General features: G+C 34.9%; 1 protein-coding gene across 5 annotated transcripts in view; it reads left to right on the forward strand.

The window, feature by feature from the left end:
• The first annotated feature begins 329 nt into the window (after positions 1-329).
• The window catches only part of SEMA3A (semaphorin 3A), a 541,127-nt gene continuing 522,173 nt past the window's right edge, over positions 330-19,283 (forward strand). For 2 of the 5 annotated variants that reach the window (XM_063708664.1, XM_055392175.2), the window contains exon 1: positions 330-774. The gene's annotated coding sequence lies outside the window, so the exon portion shown is untranslated. Of the gene's footprint in view, positions 775-4,023; positions 4,111-19,283 lie in introns of all 5 variants that reach the window. The other 3 variants (XM_063708669.1, XM_063708665.1, XM_063708667.1) reach the window with 3 other exon arrangements.

Below are 19,283 nucleotides of genomic sequence, written 5' to 3' on the forward strand. Positions count from 1 at the left end.
ATCACGTTAACACTATCAATAACCCACTATGACCCATGATTGAGTAGTTTTAATTAAGTTCAGTTAGGGTATTGGGGGAAGGGTGCATTATTTAGCCCCTCATTAATAGTTAAAGTGATTATTAGAAATATCTCTATAACTATTGTAGTTTGAGAATCTTTCTTTTTTATTGAATTTATTGTTTTCTTTGCTACAGAGCAATGCCATTCGGGAAACTCTGTCTCCTAGGAGTTTTAATGCTACCCCACTTCCAGCACTATAAAACAGAGGCCTGCTGTTTTAATCACGCCTCTCTCTCTCTCAATGTTGTTTGCGCCCTGGTACAACCCATCTGCCTTGAATCTAGTGCTCCACTGGGGCTGCACACATCTGCCAGCCAGACTACCTTCGTACACAATTACTCAATCCACCGTAAGGCTCTTTAATAGGAAACAAGTGTGACAACGGCAAGCCTCCTTTTTTTTTTTTTCCTCCTCCCTTTTAAACCACAGAGTCAAATAGCTCTAATAGAGATGAAGCCTGATAGATCTGCCCAGGTGTAGGTGAAATGGTAGAGCCTCAGGGGTAATAGATTCTGTGCTCTCATGCTGAAGTTTAGTGCTGTGTCTTGACTGGCTCTCTAGCATCAGTGTGATGGGCTGCTCCTGGTACAGTTACAAAGTGAACGTGCTTCTTGCCGCTCACATTTATCCCTAATCTGGAGGGCAACCTGGAGCTAGGTAAGAACAGAACAGCCCTTTGACTTCAACGCATGGACAAAGGACAACAAAGGCAGTAAGTGGAAAAAATTTTGTTTCTTTCTTTTACTTGGGAATTAATTACGGGTGTTTACTCCCAGGGAATCCTCTAAAGACTGTGCAAAAGTGAACTAGGACAAAGCTTATGTTCATAACCCCATTAATTTCTCCAGTTTCATTTTGCACAATGCCCTGGCACTGTCATTAATACTTAAATGCTCCTGAAGTGACTCCTCATTCAGAAGGTCTCGGAACTGAAATGTGGTGCTAATAATACTGTTAATTCAATCCTGTATTTTGGCGTATTAACTGCTACTTCTGGGTGAAATGTCCTTTATTACTGTCAAAAATGATGGTTGCAAGTATTTTGTCAGTTTCGAGAACACACACAAAAAAATCTTTAAAGCACATGCCCTTCTTGAAAATGGATTTCAGTTTTATGCATAACTATACTGCTACGTTACTCTTCATACATTAATGTGAGGAATTTGCTTATAATTTTTGCCTAACAAATCTGTTCTATAGCTTGATCTCTTACTAGAGAAGTGACACTAAAAACTCTAAAAGAGTATTAGGTTGTAGCAGCAATGACAATGATAGTGAGTATTTAAAACAAACAAAACAAAACAAAAGGTCATTTGTCTAATAACATAAGAAGATATATTAAAACCAGATGTACAAAATCTCAACTTTGACTTTTTAGTCTTTCATGCTTGGTTTAAAGCAGTCTTCACATTGCGTTTATTTTGCATTTACAACTTTGGATTCACCATTAAACTATGTTTGAACTTGAAGTTCAGATTTGATCTAAGTACAACCTTGTTCCTTGAGCCCCCTACTCTGATTTTTACTTGGCTATGGGGAATCTTTTTACTACTCTACCATATATTCTGAATTGTGTTAACAGGCTAACTGTGGTGGACTTTCAGGTGGAATGTCAGCCAATGTAAAAGGATGTGTTTGCTGCTCAAATGTATGATGCTTCATGTAAGAAATAAACACATAGAACATATGCCCTACCAAAGATTCCAGTTATTAATGATTTCTGAATTAATCCATCAAACACTGCACAAAGCTGATCAGATTAAAGAGAATGCAAGAAAACCTTTCTGCATTTCTTATCTATTAATAGTCATTTGAGTTGATCATTTTAAATTTAACCATTATTAATTTGAAAAATTAGTCTGGAAGACATTGTCATCTCAAAAGGCAATGCACATATGTAGAGTAGTTAGGCAAAATTAGACAAAACAGTATTGCACTGTTTAAATAATTCTCCATTGGCCAATGTTTTGTTTTTATTTTCTAACTATTATAGATGGACATCATTGAAAATGATGATTTAAAAGCCATGACGGTAGAATCCTGATGACTCCTTTGTGTATATTCAGAAATGATTTAGCTTGGATAGAGTTGCTGCTATGAGAGGTTTAATTAATTACTTCTAGTTAAATATATTTCTTTAAGAATTGCATTTGACATTACTGATGGTGGAATAAACGGAGTTTCACAGTCATTCTTCATGAAATACTTTAACCGACAATCGTTGGCATTGAATAGCGGTCAATGTCTACCCCCTACAGGGAGAGATTCTAATTTCACTATGCCTTCCCCAGCACATGAATGCCATAGAGTACAGTTCACACATATGAATGCCGTAACCGTGTCAATGACTTCAACAAGTGCCCCTTAATGAAAAGGTCAGCACTGTGATTAATAGGAAGCTGATTTCAAAGGCTGGACCTCACTTCAGCATGGCATTTAGATTTGTTTCTTCTTGATTTACTCCATTTGCTTTTCAAAGTGTAATAAAAATCAAGTAGTATTATATTGCACATTTTTAATGCATTGTGGTTGCTTTTATATGATAGCAACACAACAGTATATTTGGTTTAGTAAAGAAAAAATAACAACTAAGTGAAAAAATCAATCAAGCTAATAATTGGTGAATGAAAATTTTACTCTTTATCCAAATGGAATATATAGCCTTTGCCTAAGTTTCATTTAATTTAATGAACTTTTAAAAGGCACTGTATGGATAAAGGTAGACTGGAAAAAAGGTCTGATTTTTTAACCTAGGCTTATTATGCTTAAATGCTAGCTATGTGCTAGCAAGTGAATATACACACGTAACTCATAAAGATAATGATTTTTCACTAATGGCGAAAAATCATTGAAGAATATAGCTGAGTGAGGATGAATACAGTAATTTTAATCCTAGTGACAACCTCAAAGAAGATTTGTAATGGTGGTGGTGTTATAGTCTTTCCAGTTAATTTTTTTTTTTTTGCTGGAAAAGCGTTGTGGTTATATCCAACTTACATTTTTTAAATGGTTCTTTTTACTGGAATTATTATTTGTTAATAAATATCCTATAAAATTAAGGTAATGAATAAATTATGTGGTCTTAAATATGTTTACAATTTTTTCATGTATTATGCATTTTGTGTCCCTGTGGCTTTATCTATACATGTTTTCAAATAAGATTGCAATATAAGTAATTAAAGAATACAAACAATATAAGTATATATACTGTATTTATTACATATGAAAATTGCTATATGCTTAGAGGAAAATTTTTAGAAGACCCAGGATATATCAACTTATTCTAAGGGATATTCTCTTTCTAATAAATTTTCTTTTTTAACCACATATCAACACTTACATAACTTAATAACTTCATGTTCACTTATAGTGAAGGAATTATATTAGACATCAAGATAGAAAGTGTAGAAAAAAGTAGTTCAATTTTGAACGCCAACATCGTACAAGAGGAGCTTTCAACAGCCACTCAAGGAAGAGAAAAATCTAGTAACTCTGTAAAATGGGCACAGTGCTTCCTAGATGTGTCACATTTTGTCAATGGCCACAGCTACGTCTTCCCGTTATTCCATTATTCAAGATTCCATTTTTTTGCTCTGAGTTGGAAGCCAACTACTTCCAGAGTTCTAATGAATAACATTAGTGGGCTCTCACAAAATAAATTCCTGGAAACTGCTCTAAACATGCCATGATTTATTTAATCCTTACAGTCCAATGAAGTAGATAGTGTTCCTATTCCCATTTACGAATGTGAAAACGGAGTGGTTAAGGGACTTGCTTAGTGACATGCAGATAGTGATATGGTTTGGCTCTCCATGAATTGTAATAAGCCCCCGGTGTCAAGGGCGGTACCAGGTGGAGATAATTGAATCATGGGGGCGGTTTCCCCCGTGCTGCTCTCCTGATAGTGAATGAGTTCTCACGAGATCTGATGGTTTGACGAGAGGCTTCCTTCTTTGCTCAGCACTCATTCTGTCTCCTGCTACCCTGTGAAAAGGTGCCTTCTGCCATTATTGTAAGCTTCCTGAGGCCTCCTCAGCCATGTGGAACTGTGAGTCAATTAAACCTCTTTTCTTTTAAAATTATCCTGTCTCCAGTATCTCTTCATAGCAGTGTGAGAACAAACTCATACAGGTAGTAAATAGTGTAACTTGGGTTCAAATTAACTTTGCTTGAGGGAAGGTGCTACCCCAACCACCGGACTGTACTACCTCTCTAATAGGTGACTTCGTTATTAGTGGAAAGTTAGCTTTATCTCTGACCATCTTATCGGGACTGCTTGAATTTAGACAGAAATTCCAAAATGAATTTGATGGAATGCCCAATCAAATAAAGCATAAATAGTTGGTTGTCAATCAAGGAATATGATCTCACTTCAGGTTACATCACTCAATACTTTACCCCAGTATTTTCAGAGGTTTGACTATAGGTAAAGAAGGAGTTGCAGTTATATTTCTGACATGTGAGGAAGAGCTGACCCTTCAACTCTCACTCATTTCACATGTCCACACCTGTTAATAGTGGGCCTCTGGAAAGTTTGTCTCCTCAGGGTATTTCCAACCCAGCGATGTCTGGCTGACTGACAAACAGAGATCACTCTAATCACAATAGTCTTTCAATGAGAATCACCTAAACACATTCCCGCCTGCAAAGCAGTGAAAAAAAAAATGAGCTGTCAACCACTTTCAAAGACTTTTAGGCCTCAGTTATTCAATAGGACTATCTGGGTATTTGTTTTTTGAAAGATAGAATGGCAATTGAATTTTCTCCTTATCTGTGGGGAGTACATATATATGTATGTATGTGTGTGTGTGTGTGTGTGTGTGTATGTATATATATATGTGTGTGTGTGTGTGTATATATATATATATATATATATATGAAGAAACATAGCCTGGAAAACACCTCTTTGTAATATTTCATTTAAAATATAATTTCCTAGAACCTACATATGTGGTATGTCTCTCTAGTGAAAAACATTCTTCTCAAGACAGACATCACTATGATGGAGATTCTTTGTGAAGAAAATAAAAACAAAATATTTATGACAAAAAAACTTATATCTTATATTTTTAATATTATAGGTTTATCCTTTCCCATATAAACACAGGATATTCATTTTAAAGAGAGATTTCATTTTATTTTTAACAGTCCATATTATTATAATTATTAAACCAACACATAGTTTACTTTTACAAACACAAGCAGACTTATGCAAGACAAATTGAATGAACATGAGGAAATTCCTTCAAACCTGAGCAACCCCAACTCATTTTCTACAAAAGAGTAGGTAGAAATGTTCCTTTAAATCTCATTTTTCCTTTGGTTTGTATAAAAGATATTTAAATATGATCAGCATTTATAAAGTCATAGACTATTCTTGTTTTTTTTAAAGAGAAAAAAACGATTTTTAAAAAGTAATCTCAAGATCCTGGAAAAATTAATCTGTGGTGACAGGATCTGAAAGCTCTAAATACCTTGAGGATTGATGATTACTTAAAAACAGTGGACTTCCTCTATCACTATCATTAGTCAAAGAGATCCACAGGTTAACTTCTTGAAGTTAATCTTATCCTCATAAATCCTTTTTGAATTATCTAGTAACTACTTTATTTTTATTTGTAAGTTCATCTTAAGTGGAAAAATGTTTCTCTCCCTCTCTCTGTTCTTACTTGACATTACAAGTCTTTCACGAGGGAACCAGTCTAGAATTAATTCTTATGCTAATTGCTTCTGGCTCATGTTCCAGGGAAATATTGGGAACACTGCAGACCTAGACATTGCTGGTGGACACTTCTACCCAGATCTGGGTAGTCTGGGTAGAAGTCTCTGCTTACTTCCACGGTTTCAAACAACCTGAAGTCCCAGCCAGCAGTCACAACAATCAACCGAACTCACAGTCTTCCCTTTGCATGGGGGGCTCTTGGTCCCAGTTTCCCTACATGAGTTAGACTCCTGGCCACCTGGGTCTGGATTTGCAGGCAGCCAAAATCTAATATTTTTTCATTTCTAGCCCTGCTTAATATTAAATATTTCTTTTCATTTGAGGCCCATTAAAATACCCATTTTTTTAAGCATGGGTATAAATTCTTAATATTATCATTGCTATATGTTCACAGTAGAAGTTGGCTGCAGGTATGTCTAAAGCAAGAAATCAAAGAGGCATCTAATTAGTAGTAACTTCACTTTTTTATTACTTAATACTGTGCATTTCAAATTTGTATGAGAGAGACAGAGAGGAATCGTTAGTATTCTATCTGTACTTCTATTAAAAGCTTGAGGATTTAATCTTTTTTTTCTGGTGAGATGCACTAATATGCTTGAATTTTACATGCTAAATAATCATGTCTTTCTGACGAATAATATTTTTGGTCACTCTCAAACTTATTTTCCTGAAATAAATGTTATTAACTATGCGATGCATTTCTGTGTTTATATTTGGCTAACTCACAAATCCAAAATTCTCTATAAAGAGAAGAGTGAGCATTAAGTAAAAACACTGGGGCTCAGGTCCTCTTTGTGACAATCACTGCCTTGTTTTCAAAATGTACAGAGTATCCATCATGCAACATTTGTGTGAATACTTGTGAATAAACTTTGCAAAACTATTTGTAAAGTACTATAAGGAATTCTGAGAAGTTACTATAAGATAGAAAAGAATATAGGAGCATGCACAAGCCATATATATGATGTTTCACGTAATATGCTTGGTAGACTTGTAAAATATTTTAGATGTGGTGTAGGAATAAATCTTTGATGTAATTTGTTTTTTTGTATTTGTTTTTGTTTTTGTATTTTGAGACAGAATCTCGCCCTGTCGCCAGGCTGGAATGCAATGGCACGATCTTGGCTCACTGCAACCTGCAACTCCCTGGTTCAAGTGATTCTCCTTCCTCGGCCTCCGAAGTAGCTGAGATTACAGGCACGTGCCATCATGCCCAGCTCATTTTTGTATTTTTAATAGAGACAGGGTTTCACCATGTTGGCCAGGATGGTCTTGATCTTCTGACCTCATGATCTTCCTGCCTCAGCCTCCCAAAGTGCTGGGATTACAGGCGTGAGCCACCGCGCCTGGCCTGTAATTTGTTTTATATCACGTAAACCATAATGCCTATTTTCCCCTTTAGATTAAAATATGTTTAATGATATTTAATCATTAAACATTTTTCTGAGTCTAATTTCCATTTCACCAAAAAATCAAAATTTCTTTCTCTGGCCAAGAAAACACTTATCAAAAATTTTCCCAATTTGTAAACTTGATGAAGGACTCATATTTGATTAATACTATTTCTAAATGAGACTTTTCTGTACCTCAGTTTTCAACAATTTCAGAAATGAAACAAAGTTAACAATCGGAGCCCCAAATCTTTATTACTTGAAAGTAAGCCCTACAATACTAAACCTTTGAATTAAGTTTGGTTTACCCATTCAATCACAGCTAATATTGGTTTGAAGCATGGTAAAGTAGAGAAAATTGTTAGTACTGGTAAGGATGTCTGAAATTCACATAAAGCGGGAGCAGTAAATCACAATTGCAGTCACAGCACATTTGGAGGCCTAGATAGGAGGATTGCTAGAGCCCAGGTGTTCATGACTAGCCTGGGCAACATGGTGAAACCCCACCTCTACAAAAAGCAGATATAAATATTAGGAGTGGTGTGTGGGCCTGTAGTCCCAGCTACTCAGGAGGCTGAGGCAGGAGAATTGCTTGACCCCAGGAGGTTGAGGCTGTGATCAACTATGATCGCCCCACTGCACTCCAGCCTGGGTGACAGAGTAAGACCCTTTTCTTCAAAAAGAAAAAAAAAAGTACATAAAATATTAACATGTATTTTCATGTGTGCTCTCAGCTACCCCATGAAATAGTACCAAAAAACTTTGATTTTTTTTACTTCTTAAATAATGGTGGAAGTATATTTTATCACATCCAATACTGTGGCCAAATATCTACTTTATACATGAAAATTTGAGTACTGTTAGTTTATGTGCAAACATTTACATTTTATTTAAAATATTAAAAATATATGTTAATATGGAAAAGGAACATTACTGCAGTAACTACTATGGTCATGTGGCTTACATTATCTTATGTAACCTCTATATTAACAAATAAAGGTAGATTTGTCATTTCCATTTTACAAATGAGCAATGTGTTCTATTTTCTTGACTTTCTAAAGAAGATTAAGCATACAGAAATCTATTCAGATGACTAATCCAATTATAAAAGCAGTAAATGTGTACAAACATGCCAAGATGCCCACATGCAGTGCAGGTTGCAATAAAAACTGTTTGTATTATAGTTCCATTCCTTTGGACTGGAATTTAGAGATTGTACTACTTCAATATATTATGATCCTTAAGGATGAGCATTCATACTTTATTTATATGAGTCATAAGTGTCTTAAGAGCATCAGTATTGCCATCATATTTTGATTCAAGAAACAAGTAATGCCGTTCTTTGGAATATATTCTACTTTGGCACTTTTATGAGGATATAATGCTAAAGATGATGTCACCAGTCGGAAATGCTATATTTTTATATAAAATCTTTACATCCTATGTTAAGGTACATTTATTAATTTCAGTGTTACAATGTGATAAAAACTTGCTCTGTGTGTGTGTGTGTGTGTGTGTGTGAAAGTGAACAAGTGAATGTGTGCATGCGTAAGTAAAACCCTCTACTTGACAGGATTCCTATTAGATATTCCACAGTGATAGGTTTGTTAAATTAAAAAGAAGAATTTTTATTTTGTTTAAATAACTATACTCTATAATTTAAAAAAAAGCTCTTATCACAAATTTTTATATGCACTAACAAGAAAAATGTATGCATTTAAAATATTTGTTTTCTGTTTTATTCAGTCTTTTAATGTTTTGAACATTTAGGTTAACCACTTGCTATTCTCTGCTACTATAAGAACACTACATTTTAAAAATTATTTAATGTGTAACTTTAAACTGTGTTAAAGCTACCCACAGCCTTACACAGTGATCTTCTAGGTAGATTATAATATTTTTAGCACTATATTATTATCAACACTTTTTTTTAACTAGTCCATTTTGGAAATTATGAACTTTCCTTTTTGACTGTGACAAAACCCAGATTTTTTCTTTTTTCTATTTTTTTTTTTTTTTTGAGACAGAATTTCACTCTTGTTGCCCAAGCTGGAGTGCAGTGGCACAATCTCAGCTCACTGCAACCTCCGCCTCCTGGGTTTAAGTGGTTCTCCTGCCTCAGCCTCCCGAGTAGTTGGGATTACAGGCGTGCACCACCACACCTGGCTGATTTTTTGTATTTTTAGTAGAAACGAGGTTTCACCATGTTATCCAGGTGGTCTCGAACTCGTGACCTCAGGTGATCTGCCCACCTCAGCCTCCCAAAGTGCTGGGATTACAGGTGTGAGCCATTGTGCCTGACCCAGATTTTTTTTTAATTAGTATGATATGGGTTGTCTATTCCCCACTCAAAGTCTTTGAAAACTTCCCTTAACAACTAGACTCAAAATACTACCATTGGCTGCATCTGACACTACCCTACTCAGAAGCTAGAACAAGAAAGAACATGGACCACTAGCAAAGCACTGTTGGGGCACCAATTCAGGCAGTCCTTAAGTAGTCCAACAACTCAGGTGCTAGCAGGCAAGGTCAAAATGTGGCAAGTGAGGGAAATTCCTGGCTTGAAAGCCTCCTTCTCTATAAAAAATGATATCTTTTATAACAAGAGAGACACAGCTTCTAGGATTCTTGCAAGGGGCCTGCCCAGTGAAAATCATCACCATATTCAGGGATACCCAACATTAGGGTTACTATCAGGTATTTACAATTGTCTTAGTCCTGATTCATTGTAGCAGTTAAGGGTCATTTTTCCTATAGGTAAATTTTCCCAGTAATGTGGTTGACATTCTAATTTTTATAATTTTCGAGGGGAATGGAACTAGATAGTTAACAAAAGGTCAAATTACCATGAAGTGAAAATGTTGTTAGCTTTTTATCCACGGGTAGTTAACATGGAGTTTGAGAAAATTAATTTTAAGGACTAGCATGGCCTATTCCCATTATGTCTACAAATGCAATCCTGTGCTTTAGTTTATGGTTATAGTTATTGCACATAGAGCTCTCATTATTTATAGTTTTGATTTGCTTCCAAAACATTTTATGTATTTCTGCCCTTTCTGCAAACTTTAAAAACTACACCTACAAGTAAACATTTCAAAGGGCTGAAAGAGATTAGATTTGTTAATTAAACATTCCAAGGGTACTTTCAGATGAGACTAGACTAAGAAAGTTTGAGACTACACTCCAAAAAAAAAAAAACTAGAATTTTGAGTCTATCATGTAACTTTTTGAAATAAATAAGGTTTCACATAAGAAAAGCAGGGATTTTCTACCAAAACTCAGGATACTAGTTATGCAGCACCATCTTTAACAGTGGGAAGAGGCTATAAGAGGATGCAGGCATCTAACCGCAGTTGTGACCACAACAATAATGCCATATATAGGCCACACAGGAGGTTAGCATGCCTTAAGGGAAAAATGTCAATGTGGTGGGTACTTGGGCTGTTCTATAGGGAGGCAGTGTAATGGACAAATAACACCTTGTAAATTCCTACAACTATGATCATCAGTGTTTAAAGACTGACTCCAACTGTTTTTTTAGGAAGGGCCCTGGGTTGAACAGTCTCAGAATATTTTAGCTGCATTTACTATGTTATTGTCAGTGCTATTGATTAGAATTTAAAAGCACCACTAAAAATTCAAAAGAATAATATTTCATTAATGAACACTAAATATATGTTGAATGAAATTGAGTCTACTAATTTACCGTTTAGGAATAGATATTTGGTATACAATAATTATAAAATACATACGCATTTATATGTGCATTGTTTTATGATAAATAGAGAATTATCCAAAAGTTCAGAGATTCTACTGTAGTAAAGTCAAAATAAACATGAGCTTGGACAAGTAACATTAATAGCACTTACACACTTCTTACATTAATAACATTAATAACACTATACCTCAATATTTTAACTTATAAAATGAGAAGTTTGAAATAGATGAATTTGATTTTATGCCTAATTTTTCAAATGCCTATATATATAATTTCATTTATGATAAGTTAACATCAATCAACATTAAGACATAAAACAAGCTTTTAAAAATAAACTTTAGGTAGAAGCTATATTACTCTTAAAAAGATATGTACTAATTTAAACAAGTCTTACGATGCTTTTTAATGACTTACAGTCAATCATGACTAAATTGATAAACTACTCTTGAGTAATTAAATATCCTCATTACTTGAATATTGAAAAATGAGGGCATTGATTATTTTAGTTAACTTTGCTGTCTTCTTTTGAGTGCTTATCACAAATTAAATAATTAAAATTCATTTCTTCCACTTTAAATAGATAATAATTTGCGTTTTCTATTAAAGGTAACATTTTATTCTGTCAAGTTATAGACACTGTAATAAAATGAAGATGGTGCAATATAATTAGCTGAAAAGAGTGAACTTAATTTATCTTGAATTATGTGTAATAAGAAAAAACATAAGAAACCATATTTAGCATTACTTAATTTAAAAAGTATTGCAATTATTTCATATTCCTTTTGAAATCAAAGATATAAATTTTGGGGAAATATCAGAGATATATAAAGTTTATGCTAGATCTTTTTTCTATTAAACACTGCATTTCTTATTTAACAGATAGTGGATTTCAACATCAGTTGTAGCTGGTTCTTTCAATTTGGATGAATAATATACTTAAAGCATTTTTGGGTTTATTTCCTTTAGGAAAACATCTCAGAGTTACTCTAAAAGAGCTTTGAAATAACGTTCATTTTTAATTAGGTTTAGTCCCACCCTTTGCAGCAGAAGCCATTAATAATGAGACACATGCAAAAGGTGAGGGTAGTAAATATTTAAAAGACCAGTGGATCCCTGAAGATTTAGATTTGCCCTCATATCTTTTCATTGGTCAGCCCCACCATTAGGTTGTATCTTTCTTTACTTAGAAGGCTTTGGAGCTAGAAAATACAAAGAACAGGATTGCTCCTTAGCAAATTTCAAGTGTCATGAGCTTTATCTTTGACACTCTCTCCTCACACTTTTCCAAAATCAGGGTAACTTCTCTACCCTTCTTTCAAAAACAGTCACCCTCATGCCATAGGCTTCTTACTAACTTTAGATTTTTCCCAATACTGAACTTCTGCCAATATCAGTGTTTCCAATTCATAAAGCTCCATGCTATTAAAGTCTTTATTTATTTAATTTTATTTTATTTTTGGTATGCTACCCTCTTTCCCACTAATTCCTAAGTCAAAACACTCATCCTATTTAATACTCACTGCTACATTATGGGAGCAAAGATGATTAAACATAGACACAGTATGTTGAAAATACAGTTTGATAGGACATCCTTAAATTGATAAAGTTCTAACACTTCGGGGGTAGTTACGTTTTAAAAAGAGGACACTTCCAATTCAAAAACAGATAATTATTCAGTTTCAGAAAAATTCAAAAAGAGATGAATTTCAGGTCAAGGAGCTAAGGGGCCCTTCAATCTTGCCTTAGAGCTGTAATCTTCTGCTTAGGCCAACCCTGACCCTGGGCACTGCTACCTGGACAGCATTCTGGCTGTCAGAAGATCAGGATGTATTAAAATTCACTATGAATTTCCGGTACTCATTTATCTTTGTCTGTTTTATGCTCATGCTCTAAACATTTTGAAATTAGCTAATGGAAGAAAATTACTGAATGGAAAGATTCCCTACGAGCAGTTTTAAAATTTACTTTTAATGTTTTTGTGTTACTATTTTTCACTTCTGCTCCATTCCAGGTGTTTCTCTTCAGTCCCTTACCTTCCATTCTCCATTCCTAGTATACCTTCCTTCTGCAATCAAAATCCCATCTTGCAGTTGGAAATTCAGGGAGAGTGAAAAAAGTTAAAACAAAAAAACAAACAAGCAAACAAAAAACCCCAGAGCCCTGCCTGAATGTTGCTAATTGAGCGAAAGTGAGGCCATTCCATCTATGAAGCACTGTTCTCAGTGTTTTTTTTTTGTAGAGATGAACATTAATCTTGTTTTAGTAAACTTCTTTATCTAATTAATCATGTTGTCATTTAAGGGTTAGTGATGCAGTATGCCTTAAATAACTGCTGGATACTTTAGACCCTTATATTAACTTAAACTTTTCTGGTTTGCCTTGCTTAAGAAAGTTTGCATTGGATTCAGAGTTAATGCACTAACCTAGCTTTGCTTTGGCTGTGTTGTTGTTGTCGCTGCTGCTTTAAATTGATCTTGAGATTTTGTGTGTAAAAAAGAGGAACATATGCATATTCCTAACTATTGAGCTTCTTATTTATTAGTATTGTTGTTAAATTGTTGAAGTCATCTTAATGCAGAGCAGTATGTATGGTACATCGTGTCATTGACGTATATTCACGGTATTTGGGATTGTATTTTTTAAGAATAAAATATAGCTCTTTGACAAATATTAATTTTAAGGTTTATTTTAAATATCCTTCCCGATTTTCTGAAATATTGAGCTACATAGTATCTTTACCTCCTCTGAATTCTATAGCATGTCTCATCTGTGTCATTTATTTGATAGCTGCCCATACTGACGTATTTCCATATCTAGTTCTATTCTCTGCTAGATACTAAGCATTTTTAACACAGGGGCCATGATGTCTACATTTTTGTGTGCAACACAGCCGTGACAAAATAGGTGTTCAATAAGTACTTCTTGATTGAAAGTTGACCATTCCACCCTATAAATGCAGATTAAAGGGTCTTTACCTATGTCTATATCCCCCATTTGCTGTTTAATTGGCTATTAGCTAGAACTGATTGATAGACATAAAGACTTTTTTTAAGGAATTGACAGCTATGTAAATAGAGCACTTAACCTTAAGCACTTAGCCATTAACCTTAATCACTGTCCATTAACCTTAAGGCACCCCAGGTTTCTCCCCTTACAATCCCCCAAAGCAGACCCTACTCGATGCATTTTTTACCATGAAAAATAATCTTAGTAGAATGTCTTTATTGTTCTGTGGATAGCTGTAAAAATTATATTTTGAAAAAGAACACTTGACCTAATTGTTTTATAGTTACTAATGTATTTTCCAGATGTCCAAAGAAAGATAAGAAATTGGGAAATTGTTTTGAGGAGCACATTAGTATATATTTGACAAGAGAAGGACTAGAGGATGCTTTTATAACTATGATTTTGTATAAGGTTGATAATCACAAGCATGTCATATCACCTTCTATTTAACTTAGAAAATTTATAAAAAATAAATAATATTTTCTATAGCTATTGCTAAAAAGATTTAATTATTGTTAATTCCAGACATGTGGAAGTAACTAATAATTTTAAGAATAGAGACTGCTTGATATTTTCTAACTAATGTCAAATTATAACAGAGAAAAAGAATAAATGAAATTCCTTCCTTTAAACATAACACTTTAGATTTGTTTTTTTTAATATTCTTGTCCCATAAATCTAACTAATTATATTGAAATATTACCTTTTAAAATAATCCTTTGTAGTCTATAAAATCTATATTTTCTCTTTTGGGTGTTTCACAAAGACCATATAAAATAATAATTATACATTATTGGAAAGAAACAAAATTTCATGTTAATATATTCCATTTCATTGTATTTTTTATATCATGGTTTTATTTTCACCAAGATCTATATTTACTAAGTATGAATTGAGTAAAATAACATTACAAAGTTGCAAAAAGTTTTGTGTGTAATTTTATATGCAATTATGTTTTATGACTAATCCTTGGGGTGAAAACAGTAAGTCAGGGAAGTTCCCATTGTATTCTGAACATAATACATCTTAGGGTGAGGTCAGGTAGAGTGTGGGAGGATGGCTGGGGATGGGGAGGTAGAAAGAACACCTTGCTATATTCAGGAAAGCAACTTGATACTAATGGACTGATTATTTTTAGCTTTGCCAGAGTCTCAGTTTTGCTCCATGTCCCGCAGGGAACTGACACTAGAAGGTGTGAGCAACTGAGGGCAGGAGAGGGTCTCTCTTACCACTAAATTTCAAAGTATATTTTAACGAATGTGAAATCTCACTGGAATAACAAACCAGTGTAACATGATGACTTCAACTCTAAAAAGATGTTACCTCAACACCAGGCTGCTTAGCTGTTCATTTGGAATTTTACAGTTACCTAACATAGGAGGAAGGTGATAATGAGGGTGACTTGGCAAAAGAAAGTCCAGGCAGAATGAGCTCCACAAAGGCAAATCAAATGCCAACATTGACCATGTGTTTTGAAAATCAACAAATCAATAACTTTCACGGAAATTGCATGCAGGTCGTATGTTTATTTCACTCACTGAACATTTTTACCATGCAGTCATTCATGACCAAGAGGATGCTCTCAGAGATAGACATATGCTAAGAGGATATTAATTTACTGTTTCATTCTTTATTTTGTAGATCTCACACCCCAACACCTCTATAGATATGGAAATATATCTTAGTTATATCACTATACATAGGCCTTCTTTTCACACAAGATGATGAAAAAACAAGCAAATTTAGCTGAGAATCTGAGCAAATAAGTGGGAGTAAATTTCTATCTTTTCAGAATGTCTTCTCCAATATACACATTTTATTTATTTAAACAACATTGCTTGAGGAACCGTTTTATGCAAAGAATATTTTAAGTCTTTTTTTTTTTTTTTTGAGACAGAGTCTCGCTCTGTAGCCGAGGCTGGAGTGCAGCGTTGTGATCTCGGCTCACTGCAACTTCTGCCTCCCAGGTTCAGGTGATTCTCCTGCCTCAGCCTCCCGAGTAGCTGGGAGTACAGGTGCCCTCCACCATGCCTGGCTAATTTTTTTGTATTTTTAGTAGAGACGGAGTTTCACCATATTGGACAGGCAGGTCTTGAACTCCTGACCTTGTGATCCGCCCACCTCGGCCCCCCAAAGTGCTGGGATTACAGGTGTGAGCCACAGCACCCTGCCTATTTTAAGTCATTTTAATTGTTGAAATAGTGATGTAAACATATAAAGGATGTGTTTTTGAAATATATATATATATTTTTTTAACAAACACATGGCATATGCTCTACCATACTGCTTTTTACTTTACAGAGGAACAACTAGAAGTAAGATAAGTCTCTTTCCTTTAGCACAAGTGTTAAGTGTTATAAAAGAGGTTAATTAAATACTGGAAAACTGATCAAAATGTTATTATTTTTTTCTTCAGAACATGGCTAAGAATTATTAATAATCGTAGTTATGTCTCTAAGTTACAAGAAATAGTCAACTTAATGTCAGCACAGTGAAGAGCAAAGTATTGATATTGTGCAAGTTTGTTTCTTGCGTTAGATTTTCAGCTACAATGTAAGAATCTGGAATCAATAATTTGTGCGTTGTTTTCTAACTCTATTTTTTTCTACTTTATCACTTTTTGGTTAATTTATCCGTTTTAATTATTACATCTAAGGAATACAAGATTTTAATATCTTATTTTTCTAGTTAATAGCAACACAATACATTCAGTATTTATAAATGATAGAATTTTACATATTTTTAGGCACTTGAATGCCTACAATGTTGTAGGCATTCATGCTATTTGTTGGATGTTGTTTCAATTAAGCACTGTCAGTCTAATTTAATGAAACTAACTTCAAGTGTTACTACTCTACTGTATTATTTTGCAGACTCTACATGGGTGTTTGGCTCTACATTTAGACGACAACTAAGACACATTGAAAAACATATTTTTTCTTTTCTTTTTTTTTTTGAGATGGAGTCTTGCTCTGTCACCTGGGCTGGAGTGCAGTGGTGCGATCTCGGCTCACTGCAACCTCCGCCTCCCGGGTTGAAGCGATTCTCCTGCCTCAGCCCTCCTGAGTAGCTGGGATGACAGGTGCACGCCACCACGCCTGACTAATTTTGTTTGTATTTTTAGTAGAGACGGGGTTTCACCACATTGGTCAGGCTGGTCTCAAACTCCTGACCTCATGATCCACCCGCCTTGGCCTCCCAAAGTGCTGGGACTACAGGCATGAGCCACTGCGCCTGGCCAAAAAAAATTTTTAAACAACTTTCTTTACCTTATCTCTAAGTTCTAAGGAAATATAAAACTTTTATGGAAACTGAAAACTATCATCATGCATATTGTATCTTTTCTGCAAAACTGGCTTTATTTGTATGTTTTACTAAGATGTATCTTAATCTAGATTCATGTGAAAACTAAAGATTAAGTCTACCATGACAACAAAACCAGTCCAAAAAATAATGCTGAAACATTTTAGGGAGAACTTTAAAGGTTGAGACTATTCTATAGGGAATAATTTGCTTTGATCCAAGTGTCTAGGGATGAAAGCAGAAACAAGTGCCACAGGTAGTCTGGAGTTCTGTAAGTAAACCCATATTTCTGTACTCATCATCTGTAAGTTAACAAATTATTTGCTTAGCACTAGTTACTAATGCTATACTGGAAAAAAAAAAGTGAAGCAAATAGGGGCACCTCCGACTTTCCAACTAAACCACCAGGTTGCATGTTATGTGAATTTTCTTTTTAAAAGTCTGCCCTTGAAATTCATTTTGTGATCATATTTTTATATAATAGATTTAGGTGAGCGTGTAAAACCTACCCCAATAAAGCCTGCTCTAACATCTGTATGGCTGCTTTTCTCACTTGAGATTTTCTCAAATGCTAAAAATTTAAGGAAATTCCTATGAATTTTTTAACCTTAAAACAGCAACCAAACAAACCACCACCACACCAAAAGCAATGACAAGGAACAGCACAAGCACTCATCCCATTCACAGACACCCTGACACAGAATGAACAAACAAACATATAAGCAGACAGAAAAAACAAACCAACTACAAAAACAGACTCTCTCTCTGTAACAATCCATTATTGCTAGGAAATTTCAGGTTGAATATGTATAGTTAAAAAAAAAACAAAACACACATTCACCAGGGAGTATGAGATGGGCTGTACCACTCCCCTCTTTCCCAGCCCCTGCACTCCTGGGACCCGGCACTCTTGGGGGTCGGGGGAGAAGGGGGAGCAAGAACTCTGGCACCTCCAGCCCATCTGAGGCCTTAGGTAAGAAGAATGATGTCACAGATGTTTCACTGTTTTTTCTTCATCCTATTTCCTTCTCTTTTCTTAGGCCTTTAAATAGTTTTCTCTCTTTATAGTTTCTCTTCACTTTTTTTTTAAACCTCTAACATTTCTCCAAAGCGCTCTGATCCCCTAAAATAGAGAGACAATTCTTCTGACTAAATATAAACATTTATTCCTTCTGGTCCTTTGTATCTTCTCTCCATTTTTACTGTGGATGGGGCTTATTTTTTCTCAGGGTAGAAGCAAGGGTGTTAGGATCATCATCAGCAGTTCTGATCTCTAGGGATGTATTGAAGAATACCGGCTATTAATTAACAGCTTATGATGTGCCTCACACTCTGCAGAGGAAGCACTGTATATAACTGTCAAGTAATAATAACTCAGCTCCCTTCTTTGGGCTCTGGACCCATCAGCTCTTACACTCCTGATGGGGAAAAAGAGTCATCTTCCTCATTACACCTACCTAGATGATACAGTGTCAAGTGTAAAAGCTGCTACAAAGAGGAGTAGTCATAAGTATTTCAAAATGATTTCAAATGTTACTCTGGGAGAGAGAGAGAAAAAAAAGGAGCAGTCCTCAACATACTGTCAAAGGAGGGAACTACACAATCTGTGTAGGGGAACAGAATTTCTCTTACAGTCATTTTCCTATCTGGGAAACAACCTGTCTTAGGAACAAGCCTCAGATTCACTTTTTTCAAAGTCTGTCTTCACTATACAAGAAGGCTTGTCCTAGGTGAAGTTTCTATGTAATGCTGTTTTTGAAATACAATTTGCATCTTTTTATTCGTTTTCTCATTTCAAATAATAGACTGTTTTCTCTAGCAAAGTTCAGGTTTAGCTCTTTTCTTTTCTCTAATCATATAATTTTGTAATATTATGTTATAGTCAGATAAAACAGAAAGAAACTTATTTCCAAGGCTGAGAGATAAGAACATTGAAAGAGTTAGGATTCTCCCACTTCTTAGTAGATGAGACCGAAAGCCATTGTTGCAGTGATGGAAAACACACAGCCATGGAGGGTTTGGAACTGATTCAGATCTTCAACAAGATCCTGACTTATGTGCGGCTCAGGGATCTGGTCTTT

This window comes from Gorilla gorilla, chromosome 6 (genome assembly GCF_029281585.2).
Source record: "Gorilla gorilla gorilla isolate KB3781 chromosome 6, NHGRI_mGorGor1-v2.1_pri, whole genome shotgun sequence".
NCBI lineage: Eukaryota > Metazoa > Chordata > Mammalia > Primates > Hominidae > Gorilla > Gorilla gorilla.